This window comes from Saccoglossus kowalevskii, chromosome 18 (assembly GCF_978046115.1).
Source record: "Saccoglossus kowalevskii chromosome 18, keSacKowa6.1, whole genome shotgun sequence".
In the NCBI taxonomy this organism is placed as follows: Eukaryota; Metazoa; Hemichordata; class Enteropneusta; family Harrimaniidae; genus Saccoglossus; species Saccoglossus kowalevskii.
Genome location: NC_140658.1, coordinates 28808397 through 28829497, shown reverse-complemented (window position 1 = coordinate 28829497; position 21101 = coordinate 28808397). Strand labels below are relative to the sequence as shown.

Sequence of the window (21101 nt, the reverse complement as noted above, 5' to 3'; positions counted from 1 at the left end):
CTATGCAAGGAATTTTAACAGACCTCAGCATTCACTCCTTTTTCGGGCTGATCAGCTGTGTAAGACAGACTCCTGGCATGCTGGTTTTTTTTCCCCCTAATCTGCATATGCCAACCAGGGTATTTCCATCACTGGCCAACTCCCCAATACATCATTCATCATACCTCTGACTAAGCCACAACTTGTCAGTCAGGTTTTTTGTTACTCCAGCCATCAGCTGATACAGTGATTTCACTTTCGAGAGCCTACAGCCATTTTACTCTGTTTATTTTCCAGATTTCTTCTCTGGCCACCCTCCATCTCTGCATCTTTGCGTCCTAGGCTACACTACTGTACTAACACTGAGAGAACAATGGTAAGTACTGGTTCATTCATCCCCATTTTCAATAGCTTTTTTTCTCCCATCGTCCCTACTTTACAAACTTCTAAAATTCACACTCTCTAACAAAATTGCCTTCCATCTTTGGAGAGTTTATTGAACCACATGCACAAAGGAACAGTGATTAATTTCACATACCATGTTGTGTGGTGAACCCTTCAATACTTAGAGTTTTAAGAGCAGAACAGGGATTCCTTGATCAGCTGGGGCATAGACTGTTCTAATAGCCCAAACTGAGACAGCATAGATGGCCTAAATCACATACTTATTCATTTACAAATTAGAAATAAATGCATTCCTGGACAATGAAATCAATTCTGTGAATAAAAAATATAATTCACCACGACAAAGATTCAAGCCTGGTCATGATTCCAAAATAATCAGGTAATGACTGCCATGTATTGTATTATCTAATTATTTTTTGGAAGCAAAACTAATTAATTATTTTTTTAACATAATTCTTTGAATTTGCTGGTATAAGACTGGTGGTTGTTTCACAATACCACCACAAATAAACACTATATAATTTGCCATTTTAAAATATTTTTCAAATGTCAAATGGCAATTGGGATTGCAATATGGTAGATACACATGTTTAAGTCTATGCTTAGTGAAGTATGTCTATAAGCCCTGAAGGGAGACCACACTGATTCCTTCACATGGTGAGAACAAGAACTGTAATTTACCTAGTAAAAATTTGTCAAAGTAGTGTCCAATCATACTGACTATAGTCTAGGGCATAGGCTTTCTATTCATGTCACTGTACAAATTTATCAATTAAAAAAACTCTTTAAAAAGGTCAAGTGAGACCATTGGATTCAAAGTGCTGGTAATTTCCGGCTGTAAAGAATGTTGTTGTTGGTCGTTTTATTTTAGGGGTATTATTTGAAATGATGTAATCAATGGTTGTAATTTCTGATGAAACCAAGTCCAGTATACTTGCCTATCTCGTGTACACACAGCTGTTAAGAACTGGGGCATTCTTATCAAGTGCCTTTGCCCATACATAGATTCTTTTTTTGTAAGCTTGGTATGTAGACTATGCCAATCCAGCTGGTTCAACTATTCTTATAAAAGGGCATGGTCTGTAACATAGAGGAAGGAGATGTTTCAAATAGAATCATTCCGGAAAATGTAGACTCAAACGCTGTTTTTTTCCCATCAGAATTAGATGCATCCTTCCGACAACCACCCACAAAAACAGAAAAACAGACAGTTGTTTAATGACACTGTGTTTAATGACACTATCATAAACACATGTCATGTCATTTCTATATGTTAACAATTTCCAATTAATTTTCAGAAAGAGTTCCTTAAGGCCCCCCTATCCCTAACCTGAACCCCAACACTTGTAGTTAGATAATATACCTCCAGTTAACTATACGTGTCCTGAAGAGAGGAGTATACAATTAAAAGGTGAACTCAATTAAAATGGGGGGACCAGCAATAGAGAGTTGGAATTAATGGTTGAGTGAGCCCTAAGTAATTTAAATCTAATTTTCCAGTTGAATTGTCATAACATTCAAGTTCACAGTATACATATAGCAGAAAACAATTAATACAGTATATGCATAACTGGAAATCAGACTTACACTGATCCAACCCTTTCAGTGAAGAACAGTATTTTTTTTGGGGGGGGGGTCTTGTAATTGGTTCATGAAATTAAGAGATGAACAAATGAAGAGAAAATTAAAAACTAGGAATCAACATTTCTACTGTCGAGAGTAGATAATTTCCCTTAGCATTGAGAGGTGACTAAATCATGATAATCACAAACTAATGGCAACCATGGAGGCAGCCATCTTGAATAAGCTGCTAATACTGAGTACATTAAAGTGTATGCTAAAGCATGATATTAATGTCATATTCATATTTCAGTCATGTGACCACAACAACGTTGGGTGTAAAACGAATAATTAAGCAGGAATTAAAACCAAAAGGTTAAAAATGAAAAATAAATCTATGAAATCTCTTTAATCCTTTGAGGGACAAAATCAACATTTGTTATCTTCCAGAAAATAAAACTGTAATTTTTTTTTTTTTCCAAAAGTTTTTCACCAATCCTTGTAGCCAATGAGAAATTATGTAAGTTTTGGTCAAAATCAACAAAAATTATTTGCAAAATGTTACATCAGAATGTCAGTGAGAGAAATGAAGGCCCCAAAAAAGTTAAAATATGATCGAACCACTGGATAAAGTTAAAATGACCTCAATATTAATAGGTTAAAGTTCATTCACACTTCAGTGCAACAGAAATATTCCACATCCTCTGTATGTATAGTGTGAACTATGACCCCACCACTCCTTCAGATTTTAAGGTACAAAGGTCATCGTATTTTTAGTTAAAATTACAGAGAAAAACAAAAACTGACACCTAGCTTGTAACATGACTTCAAAGTATGAAATAAACAAAATGATTATTATTGTTCATAGCTGGAGGGGAATTATTAGTTGATTTTAAATGTTTTACACTCATTATTAACATTTTACAGTAAATCCGACATACTTTTTTTTTTTGATTATTTTTTTTTTTTAATAAAAATTCAACATACTTTAGTTGCAGACAAAATTATACAGTCATACATACTATACAGAATTAATAATTCAAATTCTTATGAATTTTCCTACCCAAATTATTTTTATGTAATTTACTTATATATATATATTTTTTATTTTGGACTTATCACAAATAAAAACCAAAACATATTACTACATTCAGCTTTGGTCTAAATTTAGAGCATTTGGTGCTCAATTTGAATTTATCTTCAAAAACCCAGTTATAGTGAACATTCCAGCTTACGTTCACATATTCAGACTAAATATCAGATAAAAGAAAATGAATTTATTTTTCATACTGAACGAAGCGGTAAAACATAAAAAGTCTTGAATGAATTGATATACCATTTTGTCCACGTTAACATCAATTGCTTCATTCGTTTCATTTTGTTTCTACCACAGTCTAAAACTGTTCATGGAACAGTCTTCTTGATACTGGTATAGTTATAAACTATCATTGCTATGGAATACATTTGATAAAAAATTAGCTGTTTAACCACAACCAAACTAAATTTTCAAATTATCAAGACGTTTGTAATGGCAACATCTATGAAACGGACTCAGGCACATCAAAAATATATATTTTTTTTGAGAGTTTTACAAGACCTTTCGTAGCTTAATCTCCCATGAAAATAGTAAGATGAAAAATACACGACTATTCACCTATATCTCAGCTTTCTGAAAATATATATATTGTCATAGTTACATCCTTAGTAACTAGTGAAGAATGCCCTAATTGCAATTAAACTAATACTCATTTTTCCCCGCTACTTTAAGAGGGATTAAACAGAAATTATCAAAATCCCTTTTTCATGCCATGTGTATAAAATTTACACAACATGATGACAATAGACAGCCCAGGAATATTGGCACCAAAATATTGCATGATACATTAATAATCAAATAATACTATCAAAATAGTTTTCTTTCCATTAATAACTACATTTCCCTTACCTTTAGGGTCAGCTATCGGTAAACTATAAATTGGACTAATACTGGAATAAGCCACAGCATCATAGTTCATATTTGAAGTGTGCAAAGTAAACATGATTGATAACATCTCATATTCATTTTAAAAATAGGGAATTTATAAATATAATTATTAATTCATTAATTAAACATTGTATAATAATTTTCTCTGATTTTTTACCCAAGAATCGAAAGAAAAATACTTCAGTGCCACAAATAATTATTTATCTTATGCTAATTTGCATAATAATTAGTGACAACCCTGTTTGTTGTAGTTATATTTCAAGATTCACTGTTTAAGAAATTATTGCATGTTAAAAATACTATGCAAGTACAGTAAACTGATTTCATTTGATATCTCCCGACTTGCATGATTCAATTTGGTCAAAACACAACTTGACCTCACAGCAGAAATATTTATGCCATTTTGATGTATAGTGACCTCTATGACCTCTGACCCCCAATATTTTAAAGATTTTATTTGGAAACAATCAGAAGATAGAATAGACAACTTTGTGACTATGTTAGGATACCATCATTTTCCTCTCAAATTGCTAGTGTAATATTTTCCCTCATTTTGAGCCAAATAGATATCAATTTCTCATTTCCTACAGATCTGGAAAAGAAAAAATAAGAAAATAGTTTTTTAGGTTTGTTAAATGTGACAAAAGTATTAAAAGAGAGTTAAAGATGATCATACATGGGTGCCCTGAGACAACATTTGCATGGTTACTCTCTGAATTCCTATTCTAATTTTCAATCTAGTAAATTGCTGTGAGACAAGACTTATCTGAAGATGCACCCTTTTCAAATTCTTATCATTTTTCCGGAAATGAGGACTTTGCATATCAAAATGGTTAAACTGATAAAATTTGACACGTTGCCAACTGACGGGGATTCATATGTCGAGAGCTTCAGCACATAATACTACTAATGAATCTTAGTATTTTAGGTAAAAGGTCACTGTTACTATCTGTAACACAGTGCAATTGCCATGGATAAACAAGTATACTGTCTGAATCCACCTGTCTCTATGATGGCTCTACTGGTATTCTCTCTCCATACACGCAGCCAGCCTATGAGACTAGCTATTTGGAAACAAGAAAGATGATCTAAGCTCGCTTTTATTTTCTCTCTCTATCCCCATTCAAACAAAGTACTCTATTGAGCCATTAGCTGCAGATAAACCAGATGCGCTTCACGTACATTCTTGGAAGCTCAAAAGGAAAATCTCTCTTTCAAAAAGAATTACGTGTTCTGTTGGCAATCCTGTTTAGTTCAAGATTCATTAGACTACAGCTCGAGTCACAAAGTCTTAATATCTATATCTCATGTGACAGACAGTGCACACATTTTATCTTAACAGAAGTTGAAAGCTGAATAAGAAAATGGTGTGACATTCTGAATAGTTATGTAGTTACAGTACACGTATTAGTCCTCCCACATTTTGTAATTTTCCCCACAAGAAAACTAAATATTTTGAGGTATTTTTTATTTTTTTTTTAGCATGTGCAAATTTGCAGAAACATGTCCAAATGTTGTATTATGTGTTGTCTTTAGTACAAAAATAGTTTTACATTGTAGCCATCTTTACTACAATTAGAGACATTAGGTGTTCTCTATAGTCAAATTAAGGTACCGGTACATTTTAATGATTTTGTATACAACAAATCCAATTGTTGGTTTACATGTGCTTCTAATAGGACAAATAAGATATTCACCAAAATTGACACATTTTCTTTAGTGAATTCTCCCACAAATACTTCAGTAAATTACTGTTAAAAATATTTCACTTTAGCTGAAATCTTTTATCCATAGAAAAAACACAGATGGTTGTTGGTATCATTGCCTAACAGGTAATAGAGGAATCAGTCAGCACTGAAATCTTTGCCAATAAAACAAGCAGTATTAGATTTAAAGGCAATTAGATGACGGACACAAACTATTTGAAGATTTTTCAATAAAAAAGTAAACTCTTTACTAAAAACAGCAAAAGGTGATGCTGTATCACCACAAGGGGGCGCTATGTCACTGCATGAGGGAGCTGTCCACTGGATTTCCATGTTTAAAGAATACTATCAAAAAATGTTTGCCAGGTTTAATTATACTTTACTTGATGCTGTAGGGATATAGATTTGTGAAAGAAACAATACATTTTTTGTTTAAATTTGAATATTTACTGGATTTTAAAGGGCGATTGTCGTATTTACACGTGTGGTAAAAATTCATATTGATTCCACACATTTAGCTATCAGAGTGAAAATAAAACCCGGCTAGTAATTGATCCCTGTACAGTATATGTAGTTGACATTGATCCGCCAGCAGTGATGGTAACATTTGCAGTCTCAGGTAACAGCTGATCAGGTGATCAATTCTGTCAGGACAGAGACAATGTCATAATTATGCAGATGCTGTCAAGTTGTACTTGCCTCAAACACTTATAAAGTCTAGCCACACCTATATTTCTTAGTACCCACCTAGTATATGCGAGTAGTTTCCAGGATTTGCGGTCACAAATTGACAGGTCCCACGGGAGAACTTAAAAGATAATTATTGATATGAAGTCAAAAATTTATACAAATGAGTTGAAAATTATTAAAAGATTGTGCAAATATATTCTGAAAATCTCCATTAATTTTTTTATACTTATTTCAAGGTTAGAAAGTAAAATGGAAATTGATATGTCATAGAATGTGCTAACTTAACCTTTCAAACACTGAAGTCTACATTTGTCACCTTTTATGAAATAAACCTGGACAAATCAAGTGCTGCTGTGAGTGGGAAATATGTCCATTTGGTCCCAAATTAATGAATAAATAATAGAGAAAATACTATTAGTAGCTCATGCACTTATGAAAATAACAGTGGTGTGACTATAGTCAAATTAAGTCATATTTTAAAGTTACACTCTTACTTTGCAAATCTGTAAGGTAACTTTGACAATATACAACATGAAAAGGGTGGATGATTAAAACAAAATTATCTGTAGTATTTGAATTTAAGATGGACATATAAATTTATCTGTTTCAAAAAACTGATTGTATGAAAAGTCTTATGTTGAAGTTGATGTTGAAAGTAAAATCACATCAGAAAAAGTATTCCATTCACGATCAGTAATATAGAGGTGGGCGTGGCTTATAGCAATGCATGTGTCAAACTGCTAGTGATAGCACATGTTACTATGCCACGCCAATACTAGATGAATACAAGAACATTACAGGTAAATGAGAAAATGAAAACGTATTAACAATTCAGGCAGAATTTGTCAAAATTTCATTTACAACTTTATTTAAAATACTGTGGAATTCTTTATTTTCGCTGGAATAAATTTTTGCAGAAAAGGCTTTTTGGGTGTTTTGTATGGAATTTATTTTCACTGATTTTTGATGAGTTTAATGTGAAATATAGAAAAAAAAGTATATTCGCTGGATTTTCTTTTCACTTAATCATCCCTTCAGCGAAAATAGCGAAAATAAAGTATTCTACAGTACTGGCAATGCTATTTATTTGGTAAAATTAATTACCTGACAGTCAAACAAGAGAACATGAAAGATAGCATTGATTTACCTCTAGGCTGCAATCATTGTCTTTCAACATTTTGCTTTTTTTTTTATTAATTTGTTCGGGGATAATTTTAAATGGGCTTCCATTTTTAAGAGCTACATCAACATTTTTTGGAAATCATGTTGGTTCTATTGTGTAAGGGTAACAAAACTTTGATGCTAATAAAAAGGTTAAACCACCACAAATTCAAATAATAAAAAAAAACATTTATAAATAATGTGGTTATTATTTAAAATAAATCTTGCTTTCATGAAAATCATTCCTACTTCTTGAGGGTATAAATTGTTTAAAAAAATGCATTCTGATATTATAAATTAGGTCAGCGAGACAATTTATGAAATGATGACAATGAATAATCAGAATTCCGAAGAAAAACTATAATAGGAATATTAAATGGAGGGAAGTCCTATTGTTGAGAAGTCGTGATGGTTAAAACCTATTAATAGAATATAGATTATTCATGAGGTATCATGCGATATACTATCCTATGCAGGAATATCAGTAGAAATACATTGTTTTATAATTACACCAAAATTTGTCAATTCACCGTAGCAACAAGATTTTTTAGCTCGCTCAAAGGACATCACATTTTGCCTCCTGAACGTCTCTATGGAAAGGCAAAATGAATGGGAAAAAAACACACGCCACTATGGTTAGGCGATATGAATGGGGAAAAAAACGCCTCCATGGATAGGCAAAATGAATGGGAGAAAAACGCCTCCATGGATAGGCAAAATGAATGGGAGAAAAACGCCTCCATGGATAGGCAAAATGAATGGGAGAAAAACACCTCCATGGATAGGCAAAATGAATGGGAGAAAAACGCCTCTATGGATAGGCAAAATGAATGGGAGAAAAACAGCATCGTCAGGTGATGTGAAAAAAACAGCATCGTCAGGTGATGTGAAAAAACAGCATCGTCAGGTGATGTGAAAAACCGGCATCGTCAGGTGATGTGAAAAACCGGCATCGTCAGGTGATGTGAAAAACCGGCATCGTCAGGTGATGTGAAAAAACGGCATCGTCAGGTGATGTGAAAAAACGGCATCGTCAGGTGATGTGAAAAAACGGCATCATCAGGTGATGTGAAAAAACGGCATCATCAGGTGATGTGAAAAAACGGCATCATCAGGTGATGTGAAAAAACAGCATCGTCAGGTGATGTGAAAAAATTCAGCCACACATGATTCTGAAAAGATACCTGGGGTTACTATTTTTTTAGATGGATTCATTTTAACACTGAAAACCACCATTTAGGATGACGATGTTCAATGATTTGTTTTATAAATTATAATCAAGCCAAATTACTAGTGACATTGTCAATTTTTCTCAACTATCACAAATAAACCTGCTAATTTTGCTCCATATCTTTCTTTTTCAATAACTTTGATCAAAACTTAAGATAATGAAAAATTATATCCAGTCGCTCAAAAATAAACAAAGAAAATAAGAAAAATGTATCAAAATCTTGGTGTGAAAAATTAGGGCATTGAAAAGCTTGACTAAATCTTATATTCTGCAGTAGTTTGGCTCGCCTTTCATTCAAGTTGTTAGATTAATATATATATATGAGTTCCTGTGGGAAATCACTGCCTATACATACTGTATTTCCACACAAGTCTTTGAATGCTGCAGTTAGTGGTTGTTAATTTCAGAAAAAAAGAATACAACACATCCATTTCAGGATCTGTAGCAATACACAAGAATGTTGAACACAAATTAGCTGGGGTGTGGTGGTGGCAAGTGCCAGGAAAGAGGTCACAAGATTTTACAAGATTGTCGTACAAAAAAAATGGTCTTTCCAAGCTCTTGTAAGTCTGTGACACAAAGAGGAAACATAAGACTAGCATGTAAGCCGCAAAATAAAATCCTAACATCATAACAGCCAAGAGGTCACACTTCGTGACAATTTATGAGATATTGTCCCAATAAAATCAATTATGTTTATACATAAAACTTTTCTTATTTTTTTTTATCAACTAGAAAAACTAATATGTTTGTGGGAAGAAATTGAGAAATTTTTACCCTCAGGAAATACCTGAATGAGTAACCCCCATCTCCAGGAAGTATGAACTTTAGGGGGTCATAAAGATTATTTTGTAGACCAAAATGAAATAAACGCTTCTCAACCTTTCTGTCATTATTCATAGATTACAGATTACATCACTTCAGTTCATCAAAAAACATTGAATATTAACTGAAATATTATTTACCTTGATGATATTTTAATAATTTTTTGCTGCATAATGCGTCAGAATTTATGATGTCTGCATGTGTCCCTGACACTACACTGGTTGTTGGTAATTCTTTAAAGGACTAACAGTCGATAACATCACAGTTCATTTCACTCCATAGACAGCAACTGTTTTGTGATAATGAGGTGGAAAAAAAGATTCCTAACAAGCTTGGCTTCCACTAAGAATAAACCAGTTATATAGTCACAGTAGCTACATGTAATACTATTAAGATGTTAGCCAAGGTTGGGTGAGCTAGAACCCCCCCCCCCTCCCATTCTCGACTGATGGCACTCGAAACCCCTCTATACATTTAGCCACTTTCCAAACAGGCAGAGAATAGCATTATGACAAATCTTAAACTTTTTTCACATTCTTGTGGTTAACAGAAATAATTTTAGGTGGGCGATGTTTTTAAATGATTGTCATTGTATGTAATTTGCAGTGTCCTAACTATCTAATTTATGGAAGCACATGTACTAGAACAAATGGTAACAGGATTTATTATTATTTTAAGAATGGATCATGGTTAAAATAGATCTTTGACACAAGACATTTGTTGCTTTGAACAAACACCACAAGCAGTGTTGGGCTTGAAAATTAAAATCACAATTAGAGACTATTACAGAAAAAAAAATATGGAGAAATAGTAGTGATAAGAAAGAAAGTGATTTCAATTGGATCATGAAATCTACGCAACAGATATCATCAATAAAATAAGTTAGTAGATAAAACAAGTGTTCGTTCTTCAGGTATCGTCTACAATGAGTGTTGAATTAATCCAAAGTGGAAATTGTTTGCCATCTAACTCCTGGTATAACACTCCAAAACGTCATTGTTAAAATTACTCTAGTATGGTTTCCACATGAACTTTATATGGTGAGAGACATAATATATATATATATATATATAGTATATCATTCAAGATGAAATTAGGAAAACTTAGATGACTAATTGGATGAAATTGACGACTAAGCTGGAAAAGGAGAGTTACTATAAATATCATGCCCCAGTGACTGAGAAGCTTGCATGTCTATATCAACAAAAATGAATGAAAGATTGGATTAGAATTTTCAATAACATTTATCTTGTCACATAAAGTGGAAGTATTCAGAAACTCCTGTAAGCATCTTTCAATGAATCATTTCATGGGATCAAAATACCCATACAAAAAATACATTGTCTCAATTATTTTCAGTGTAATTGATTGACTTAAAACGAATTTAAAAGGCATTTTTGTTATCTACTAAGATGGTGTAGATGCTAAGCACTGTTCACATTTATCAACACGGGTATGTCCCAATATAAAAAAATCCAAAAATGTTTAACAGTACTTGATAGGTTCTCATGAGTTAATAAGGTTTATGATTTAAACAGAAGATGTGGCAATCACGAACAGGGAAATCCTATTAAATATGGTTATAATGTGACAGCACATAAATATATTTTTTTTGGAAAAAAATTATGACAGCTCTTAATAATGCTAATTTTATGTAAATGGGGCTTTGTTAATTTGAAGGTGACAATGGTATTAAACTCAAAAACAGATCAGTGGTCTTAAAATGCCATAATTATGAATCATGAAAAGTGTTTCTGACGCAGATGTTTCAAAGGGTGTTCGATGTTATTATGAAAAATAGACTGATTTATTAAGTTAACAAAACATGCGATAATATACATACATGCCCATTGCTTTATTGATAGACTTTATATAATGTACTACTGACACAGAATATAAACTTGTATGTGTGAATAAAGAGTACATGTGTGCTCCTTGTAGTCGGGTAGACATACCTTACCACCCCTGTGGAGATAATGGTATATACTGATTTACAGCATAGATTATGTAGCCGAAAGCTCACCATAGTAGCAAATATATATCCATTCATGTTCTGTACTCATTCATTTTTTACAGCTGGTGACCAAACGACAAAATCAGTTACTATGAAATTTTTTTTCCGGATTCCCATGATAATTGCAGATTATGAACGCAAGGCGAGTATTACGTTAATTCTACTTTTTTCCAATATTTCATGTTTCCCATCACTTTACACTCATCACATAGCATAATTCAACTATGGTATAATAATAATAATATGCTATTATGCAAATTAACTTGATTAACCCTCTATTTCTACATTTTTAGAAGCAAATACAATTTCACATAGCATTATTTTTATTTGACGTGGGTTATTCAGCTGTTCATTAGAGCTACGTTTTGTAATACCATAACGCCCACACACTTGTTTTTTCTCTCTATAACATGCTACGTATGCATGTATCTAACAAATGGTAATAAAAACAACATTTCAACATTTTGGGGGATTCATTTGAAAATTTTCCATAAATATCATTCTCATTATGAACATATCTGAGTTTATTATGATTTAGATGTCAGAATTTTTGCAAAATTAATTTTTAAAAATTACAATATGCTAGCAAAATAAAAAAAATTATGAACATATTGCTGCTTCTTAATAACAGTTATTACATTTCTTGAATTTATGCATATGCAACTACTAGAACAACAGGAATCCTTGCTTAGTTATATCCATTAAAACGATACGAGAAACTTGTCATTGTGAAAAACACTAACAACAATGTGGTCCAGCTGGGTGAAATTTTTAATTGAAATGTGTTTCTCATTTAAAGTAAAATTACTGCTGTTGAAAGATGTTTATGTAATTATGGTGATGCCGTCTACTTGAAGACATTGCACTATAGAAGATTGTTAAGATATTATTTGGAAACTAAGAAATGTACATTAAAATTATTTTTTTTTTAATTTAATTCACCTAATAATTAATTAGTTTTCAAATTATGAAACATTGCTTTGATTTGAGATTATTTTTTGAAATATACACTTTAAATATTAGTAACACTAATATAAAATATAATCCATAATTTAAATGAATGAATAGTCTGAAAATAAATCTATTTTAAAACAGGATTCACACAATATCAAAGAATGGCCATATGTTTGAGACAAGGTATATTTTACAATGTTACTTATAGGTAGAGTTATTTATATTAGACCTATTGCCAAAATGTACCAGAGTAGGTCAAGGCCAAACATGATGCATTATCCTTTAGCACACTAAAAGACAAAAAAAAATAAGCAATTTCATTTGGATAGTGATGACCTCATGCACGTGCTGTGACATCACCAAAACTATAAGTCAATGTTTAATGGGGTAATGTTAACTTGTAATGATCCATATATCACACTTATACCTCTTAGTTATTTGAATAGAATGGTATAGAGTATAGAAGATGCATAGCTACATAAACGTGAGACGAATCAACTCTGTGACAACTTTTATCATAAACTACCATACACAATTAGCACACACATTGTAAATTCCTAAATATAGTCACTGACTTTTCCCTATCAACAAATTAGGTGCCTAAATATAGACTAAACCCTGATATTGTTGTAAAATAAAAACATTTTCTAATCAAATCACAGCAGATTTCACACACGTTTTTACTTGGCACTAACAAATGGCCACCACATAGACACTGCAAATCAGTTATTCATTGCTCCTAATTCATTTAGAAATTGATTTGCACTCATGGCAACGAAACATCAAGAATGTTACTGTGACTCAATCCAGTTTGAGCATTTTTCTTGAACCAAAAGGACATAATTTGTCTTGAATTTTTGAAAATATATCAAAAATAGTTGCTTGTTTATTTTGTGAAGGTGTTTGAAGATTTAAAGATCCTTAGTATACTGTAGAATACTTTATTTTCGCTTGGAATTTATTTTCACTATTTTCCCTGAAGGGATGATTCCGTGAAAATAAAATTAAGAGAATATACTTTTTTTCCTATATTTCACATTAAACTCATCAAAAATCAGTGAAAATAAATTCCATACAAAACGCCCGAAAAGCCTTTTCAGCGAAAATTAATTCCAGCGAAAATAAAGTATTACAACATTTACTGTCATTCTCTGTTTCAAAATTTCAGCTAAAAAGCAAATTTACTGAATTTCTTTTCTCACAAAACATCCCCTCTGTTGCATTGTACCATTTTATAAAATCCATGACTTGTGTGTCACGTAGCACATGTTTGAATTTCGAGTCTTAATAATTTCACATGCATAGTATGGGATTCATATGAAACATGATGTGGTGCGACTGCCTGCTTTCTTCGCACCAAAATATCAATCATAACATTCAAGCTGTGTGTCAAAAATTTTTTAAGTCAAATTAAATAAAAAATTGTCATTGACAAGTCCAAGTCCAGTTTTTAGTGATGGTCAAAATTAGCGCCAAATAATTATTTACACTCGTGTGACAGACATGATACAAAATGGAGCCGGTTTATTTGTGGGATTCCTTCCTTTATTTTGCCCATGACATTCATAATGCATTTCTAGTATGAAAATGATGACCAGCCATCTTCTGAAACATAAGTATGTGCAAATGTGTTACTTGATATATGCTTAAAGTTTGAACAAGATCAGTCCAGCCATGTTAGCAATATGGCTTCGAAAACAGCATTCATTAAGTAAGCCATTTTGAAACGAATTTAGGAAAAAACATGGCGTGCATCAAGAACCCATTATGTTTAATGGACATATCAAGTTTGAATGAAACATGTCCATGCACGACCAAGATCCAGTATTTAGCACTAAAATGGATGCCATTTGGCCATCTTGAATTGGATCACAGAAAGAAATGCATGTATGAAGTGCGACGTGTGTGTGTAATGTTTGATTGAAATAAGTCAAGTCATGTCTGAGATATACTTACAGATGGACACATACATGTACACGGATGGACACACAGAATGAAATTATATGGCCCTGTTTTGTCAAGTCATGTTTGAGATACATTGTATACTTACAGATGGACACATACACGGATGGACACACAGAATGAAATTATATGGCCCTGTTTTGTCAAGTCATGTTTGAGATATACTTACAGATGGACACATACACGGATGGACACACAGAATAAAATTATATGGCCCTGTTTTGTCAAGTCATGTTTGAGATATACTTACAGATGGACACATACACTGATGGACACACAGAATGAAATTATAAGGCCCTGTTTTGTCAAGTCATGTTTGAGATACATTGTATACTTACAGATGGACACATACACGGATGGACACACAGAATGAAATTATATGGCCCTGTTTTGTCAAGTCATCTTTGAGATACAGGTACAGATGGACACATACACGGATGGACACACAGAGATGAAATTATATTCCCAGTTTTCATCCTAATCAGCACTAATAAATCAACTTCTGGTCTAAGAACAACATTAAAATCAGGAGTAGGAAATGATGATACAGTCAAAACAATTAGACAAATGGTAACTTGTGTGGTCTAGTCTGCAGCTGTCAAAATGTTAGGTTAATTCTCCCATTACAACTTTCTGTATTGTTCTATAATTTCTCTTTGTCTAAATGGATACAAGCTTAGATCTTGTTCTGCATCTATGAAGACAGGAAACGTTTATGCAGGAAACGATGGAAACACGACTTTCACATCACTAAAATTAAGCTGGGGGCAAGGGAGAGAATGGGTAAATATTTTTTTTTTCAACCACCATCACAGTACAGTCTAAACACCTAAACAAAAAACCTTTCCATCCCCTCTCATCTCCTGCATATTTAACATCTCTATAGACAGAGATTAAAATCTGAAGTAGGTATGAATTTTTTATTTTTTTTTATTTATTTATATATTTATTTGGTTTTACTTGTTATATTAACAAGTATGACAAGATCATGGCAACTACTGCACTTACTCACCAACCATTCTCCTGAGACTACCTAACATCCACTGCACTTACTCACCAACCATTCTCCTGAGACTATCTAACAACTACTGCACTAACTCACCAACCATTCTCCTGAGACTATCTAACATCTACTGCACTAACTCACCAACCATTCTCCTGAGACTATCTAACATCCACTGCACTTACTCACCAACCATTCTCCTGAGACTACCTAACAACTACTGCACTAACTCACCAACCATTCTCCTGAGACTATCTAACAACTACTGCACTAACTCACCAACCATTCTCCTGAGACTAACAACTACTGCACTAACTCACCAACCATTCTCCTGAGACTATCTAACAACTACTGCACTAACTCACCAACCATTCTCCTGAGACTATCTAACAACTACTGCACTAACACACCAACCATTCTCCTGAGACTATCTAACATCTACTGCACTAACTCACCAACCATTCTCCTGAGACTATCTAACAACTACTGCACTAACTCACCAACCATTCTCCTGAGACTATCTAACAACTACTGCACTAACACACCAACCATTCTCCTGAGACTACCTAACATCTACTGCACTAACTCACCAACCATTCTCCTGAGACTATCTAACATCTACTGCACTAACACACCAACCATTCTCCTGAGACTATCTAACAACTACTGCACTAACTCACCAACCATTCTCCTGAGACTATCTAACATCTACTGCACTAACACACCAACCATTCTCCTGAGACTACCTAACATCTACTGCACTAACACACCAACCATTCTCCTGAGACTATCTAACATCTACTGCACTAACACACCAACCATTCTCCTGAGACTACCTAACATCTACTGCACTAACACACCAACCATTCTCCTGAGACTATCTAACATCTACTGCACTAACACACCAACCATTCTCCTGAGACTACCTAACATCTACTGCACTAACTCACCAACCATTCTCCTGAGACTATCTAACATCTACTGCACTAACACACCAACCATTCTCCTGAGACTACCTAACATCTACTGCACTAACTCACCAACCATTCTCCTGAGACTAACAACTACTGCACTAACTCACCAACCATTCTCCTGAGACTATCTAACAACTACTGCACTAACTCACCAACCATTCTCCTGAGACTATCTAACAACTACTGCACTAACTCACCAACCATTCTCCTGAGACTATCTAACAACTACTGCACTAACTCACCAACCATTCTCCTGAGACTATCTAACAACTACTGCACTAACTCACCAACCATTCTCCTGAGACTATCTAACAACTACTGCACTAACACACCAACCATTCTCCTGAGACTATCTAACAACTACTGCACTAACTCACCAACCATTCTCCTGAGACTATCTAACAACTACTGCACTAACTCACCAACCATTCTCCTGAGACTATCTAACAACTACTGCACTAACTCACCAACCATTCTCCTGAGACTATCTAACAACTACTGCACTAACTCACCAACCATTCTCCTGAGACTAACAACTACTGCACTAACTCACCAACCATTCTCCTGAGACTACCTAACATCCACTGCACTAACTCACCAACCATTCTCCTGAGACTACCTAACATCTACTGCACTAACTCACCAACCATTCTCCTGAGACTACCTAACATCCACTGCACTAACTCACCAACCATTCTCCTGAGACTATCTAACATCTACTGCACTAACTCACCAACCATTCTCCTGAGACTACCTAACATCCACTGCACTAACTCACCAACCATTCTCCTGAGACTATCTAACAACTACTGCACTAACTCACCAACCATTCTCCTGAGACTATCTAACAACTACTGCACTAACTCACCAACCATTCTCCTGAGACTATCTAACAACTACTGCACTAACACACCAACCATTCTCCTGAGACTACCTAACAACTACTGCACTAACACACCAACCATTCTCCTGAGACTACCTAACAACTACTGCACTAACTCACCAACCATTCTCCTGAGACTATCTAACATCTACTGCACTAACTCACCAACCATTCTCCTGAGACTATCTAACAACTACTGCACTAACACACCAACCATTCTCCTGAGACTATCTAACAACTACTGCACTAACTCACCAACCATTCTCCTGAGACTATCTAACAACTACTGCACTAACTCACCAACCATTCTCCTGAGACTAACAACTACTGCACTAACACACCAACCATTCTCCTGAGACTATCTAACAACTACTGCACTAACTCACCAACCATTCTCCTGAGACTATCTAACAACTACTACACTAACACACCAACCATTCTCCTGAGACTACCTAACATCCACTGCACTAACTCACCAACCATTCTCCTGAGACTATCTAACAACTACTGCACTAACTCACCAACCATTCTCCTGAGACTATCTAACAACTACTGCACTAACTCACCAACCATTCTCCTGAGACTATCTAACATCTACTGCACTAACACACCAACCATTCTCCTGAGACTACCTAACATCTACTGCACTAACTCACCAACCATTCTCCTGAGACTAACATCTACTGCACTAACTCACCAACCATTCTCCTGAGACTATCTAACAACTACTGCACTAACTCACCAACCATTCTCCTGAGACTATCTAACAACTACTGCACTAACTCACCAACCATTCTCCTGAGACTATCTAACAACTACTGCACTAACACACCAACCATTCTCCTGAGACTACCTAACATCTACTGCACTAACTCACCAACCATTCTCCTGAGACTATCTAACAACTACTGCACTAACACACCAACCATTCTCCTGAGACTACCTAACATCTACTGCACTAACTCACCAACCATTCTCCTGAGACTATCTAACATCTACTGCACTAACACACCAACCATTCTCCTGAGACTACCTAACATCTACTGCACTAACTCACCAACCATTCTCCTGAGACTACCTAACAACTACTGCACTAACTCACCAACCATTCTCCTGAGACTATCTAACATCTACTGCACTAACTCACCAACCATTCTCCTGAGACTATCTAACAACTACTGCACTAACTCACCAACCATTCTCCTGAGACTATCTAACATCCACTGCACTAACACACCAACCATTCTCCTGAGACTATCTAACAACTACTGCACTAACTCACCAACCATTCTCCTGAGACTATCTAACAACTACTGCACTAACTCACCAACCATTCTCCTGAGACTATCTAACATCTACTGCACTAACTCACCAACCATTCTCCTGAGACTACCTAACAACTACTGCACTAACTCACCAACCATTCTCCTGAGACTACCTAACAACTACTGCACTAACTCACCAACCATTCTCCTGAGACTATCTAACAACTACTGCACTAACTCACCAACCATTCTCCTGAGACTATCTAACAACTACTGCACTAACACACCAACCATTCTCCTGAGACTATCTAACAACTACTGCACTAACTCACCAACCATTCTCCTGAGACTACCTAACAACTACTGCACTAACTCACCAACCATTCTCCTGAGACTACCTAACAACTACTGCACTAACTCACCAACCATTCTCCTGAGACTATCTAACAACTACTGCACTAACACACCAACCATTCTCCTGAGACTATCTAACAACTACTGCACTAACTCACCAACCATTCTCCTGAGACTATCTAACAACTACTGCACTAACTCACCAACCATTCTCCTGAGACTATCTAACAACTACTGCACTAACTCACCAACCATTCTCCTGAGACTATCTAACAACTACTGCACTAACTCACCAACCATTCTCCTGAGACTAACAACTACTGCACTAACACACCAACCATTCTCCTGAGACTATCTAACAACTACTGCACTAACTCACCAACCATTCTCCTGAGACTATCTAACAACTACTACACTAACACACCAACCATTCTCCTGAGACTACCTAACATCCACTGCACTAACTCACCAACCATTCTCCTGAGACTATCTAACAACTACTGCACTAACTCACCAACCATTCTCCTGAGACTATCTAACAACTACTGCACTAACTCACCAACCATTCTCCTGAGACTATCTAACAACTACTGCACTAACTCACCAACCATTCTCCTGAGACTATCTAACAACTACTGCACTAACTCACCAACCATTCTCCTGAGACTATCTAACAACTACTGCACTAACTCACCAACCATTCTCCTGAGACTACCTAACATCCACTGCACTAACTCACCAACCATTCTCCTGAGACTATCTAACAACTACTGCACTAACTCACCAACCATTCTCCTGAGACTATCTAACAACTACTGCACTAACTCACCAACCATTCTCCTGAGACTATCTAACAACTACTGCACTAACTCACCAACCATTCTCCTGAGACTATCTAACAACTACTGCACTTACTCACCAACCATTCTCCTGAGACTACCTAACAACTACTGCACTAACTCACCAACCATTCTCCTGAGACTATCTAACATCTACTGCACTAACTCACCAACCATTCTCCTGAGACTACCTAACAACTACTGCACTAACTCACCAACCATTCTCCTGAGACTACCTAACATCTACTGCACTAACTCACCAACCATTCTCCTGAGACTATCTAACATCTACTGCACTTACTCACCAACCATTCTCCTGAGACTATCTAACAACTACTGCACTAACACACCAACCATTCTCCTGAGACTATCTAACAACTACTGCACTAACTCACCAACCATTCTCCTGAGACTATCTAACAACTACTGCACTAACTCACCAACCATTCTCCTGAGACTATCTAACAACTACTGCACTAACTCACCAACCATTCTCCTGAGACTACCTAACATCTACTGCACTAACTCACCAACCATTCTCCTGAGACTACCTAACATCTACTGCACTAACTCACCAACCATTCTCCTGAGACTATCTAACATCTACTGCACTAACTCACCAACCATTCTCCTGAGACTAACAACTACTGCACTAACTCACCAACCATTCTCCTGAGACTATCTAACAACTACTGCACTAACTCACCAACCATTCTCCTGAGACTAACAACTACTGCACTAACACACCAACCATTCTCCTGAGACTATCTAACAACTACTGCACTAACTCACCAACCATTCTCCTGAGACTACCTAACATCTACTGCACTAACACACCAACCATTCTCCTGAGACTATCTAACATCTACTGCACTAACTCACCAACCATTCTCCTGAGACTACCTAACATCTACTGCACTAACTCACCAACCATTCTCCTGAGACTACCTAACATCCACTGCACTAACTCACCAACCATTCTCCTGAGACTATCTAACAACTACTGCACTAACTCACCAACCATTCTCCTGAGACTATCTAACAACTACTGCACTAACTCACCAACCATTCTCCTGAGACTATCTAACAACTACTGCACTAACTCACCAACCATTCTCCTGAGACTACCTAACAACTACTGCACTAACTCACCAACCATTCTCCTGAGACTATCTAACAACTACTGCACTAACTCACCAACCATTCTCCTGAGACTATCTAACAACTACTGCACTAACTCACCAACCATTCTCCTGAGACTATCTAACATCTACTGCACTAACTCACCAACCATTCTCCTGAGACTATCTAA

The 21101-nt window shown here is 35.3% G+C and overlaps 1 protein-coding gene across 1 annotated transcript in view; it reads right to left on the bottom strand.

The window, feature by feature from the left end:
- The window catches only part of LOC102806896 (E3 ubiquitin-protein ligase MIB1), a 148136-nt gene that overhangs the window by 20766 nt on the left and 106269 nt on the right, over window positions 1–21101 (bottom strand). The gene's annotated exons all lie outside the window — the stretch shown is intronic.